We start from the raw sequence: 2543 nt of genomic DNA, 5'->3' as shown, positions 1-2543 counted from the left end.
CCCGACTTTCAGTAGACAAAAAACTCATTATTCATGAAGAAACCTAGAGGCATCAGAGTGAAATGTGCTCACCTTCAAGGCACCAAGTCCCCAACTCACCTACCGTGCTCCTACTGGCTTCTCAACCCATCCCTTCTGTTACAAAGAAAGAAGCAGTAATGGCCCCAGCAATGGCTTCACACACTTTGCATGAGAGGCCTTCAACTAGGGCTTGCATTCCCACAGAGACATGAACACTTTCTAGAAGGTAGGTGGGCACAGATAGTTTTAAGGGAATCAGTTTCAAAAGCTTCCTTCTTCATAACTTTCCTCTCCTCGTATTCATTAGCCTAAGAAGGAGCCTTAGGTCGGCAAGTTCGCCTCCCCAACCCCCGCTTTCCCAGTTGACCCTTCCTTCATTCTGACTCCTACTCTGGCATCTCCCTCTGCAGTATTTTCTGAAAAACAAATAAAAGGACTACTTGAGAATGCTCTGCTTGAGGAAGTCCTTGAGAGAGCAAAGCCAAGAACTTCCAAACGTTATTATAACTATTCCATATGTTCACATAGCTAAGTAGAGACTTAGAAAAAATATATATATATATTTTATTTTAAATACCCAAATTGAACTTGTAGAGATGAAAACTAAAATGTCTGATTAAAAAAAAAAATCCCTGGATGGAATCAACGGTTTAGACGTTTTAGGAAAAAAAAAAGGATTAGTGGACTTGAAGACATAGCAATAGATATTATCCAAAAAGAAACACCAAGAGAAAAAAAAAAAAGTTTAGAAATGAATAAAGAGCATACACAATATACAGCAAGCAGAAAATATGTCCTTTACAACTATTTAACATTATGAAATAATTTAGGCATCAACTAAAAATGAAGAGGGTGCATTTTAAAAATATATTTTTTTGTGAGGGTACATGCACAAAGGAGTTTGAAGATGCTACTCTAGGTACCATCTCCCTTGCCCCTTTCTCTATGACTTTGTTCTTTTGATCATCCCATCTCCCTTCTGAAGCATCCTATTCTTCCTCTCAGCTGGCTCACTCCCATAGGCACATGTACCCACTATTATCTACATCTTCAAGAAAAACCTTCCTTGACCCCCACAACCCACCTTCAGTTATTGCCCAATTGTTCTAACTCCATTCACAGACAAACTCTTCTGCACCCGCCATCTCTGCTTCCTCGTCTCTCATTTACTCTTCAATTTGTTCCAGTGTGGCTTCCACTCCAGCCTCTCCACCAGAATTCCTCTTCTGATACTCAACAGTGACTTTTGTGTGTGTATGAGAAAACATATGCATGAGTTTATTCACTGCAGGATTTTGTACACACCAATGACTTCTCTGTTGCTAAATTAAATGGGTTCTTTTAAATTCTCATCTTGCTTGCCCTTTCAGTTATTTTCAATGGTTTATCACTCCCTTTTCCAGCAGTTTACCACTTTCTTCTTCCTAGCTTCTAAGACACCACCCTTTATTTATTTATTATTTTTTTAAGATGTTGGGGGTAGGAGTTTATTAACTAATTTATTTTTGCTGTGTTGGGTCTTCGTTTCTGTGCGAGGGCTTTCTCTAGTTGTGGCAAGCGAGGGCCACTCTTCATCGTGGTGCGCGGACCTCTCACTATCGCAGCCTCTCCCATTGCGGAGCACAGGCTCCAGACGCGCAGGCTCAGTAGTTGTGGCTCACGGGCCTAGTCGCTCCGGGGCATGTGGGATCCTCCCAGACCAGGGCTCGAACCCGTGTCCCCTGCATTAGCAGGCAGATTCTCAACCACTGTGCCACCAGGGAAGCCCCTCTTTATTTTCTTCTCACCTCTCTGACACCTCTTTATCAGATGTCTTGGCTGGCACCTTCTAATCACTGCAGCTTCTAAGTACTGCCATCCCTGTCCTTGGTCCTAAGGCTCTCTGTACACTTCTTCCCTGGTGATCTCATCCAATATCATAGCTTTAAATACATATGTATACCCATGACTCCCAAGAGTATATCTCCAACCCAGACTCTCTTCCGGGCTCAAGGCTTGTATTTCCAACTGCCTACTTGACAGCTCCACTTGAATGTCTCAAAGGCATTTCAGGTTTGCCGTGTTCAGAACTGAAATCTAAATCTCTCCCCAACACAAAATAATGACTCTAGCCACACAATTATTCAAGCCTGGGAGTCATCCTTAAGATCTCCCTCCCCCTTACTCCTCCTTCCCCCACATCCAGTCTAGCACTACTAAGTCCTGAGATTCTGCCCTCAAAAGCTGTCTTAAATGTGTCCGCCTCTTTCCATCTCCACTACCACCACCACCATCCTGGCCAAGCCCCCATCATCTCTCACTTGAATGATGAGAGTAGCTTCCCAACTGTCTCTCTAATTCTGCTCTTGCTCCCCTTCAATCCATTCTCCTTGGAGTAGCCAGAGTGAACTTTTTAAAATATAAATTGGGGAATTCCCTGGCAGTCCAGTGGTTAGGACTTGGCGCTCCCACTGCCAGGGCCTCAGGTTCGATCCCTGGTTGGGAACTAAGATCACACAAGCTGCGCAGTGCGGCCAATATAT

Source organism: Neophocaena asiaeorientalis, unplaced genomic scaffold, assembly GCF_003031525.2.
Source record: "Neophocaena asiaeorientalis asiaeorientalis breed wild unplaced genomic scaffold, Neophocaena_asiaeorientalis_V1.1 scaffold119, whole genome shotgun sequence".
Taxonomy (NCBI): Eukaryota; Metazoa; Chordata; class Mammalia; order Artiodactyla; family Phocoenidae; genus Neophocaena; species Neophocaena asiaeorientalis.
Note: the sequence above shows the minus strand (reverse complement) of the source record.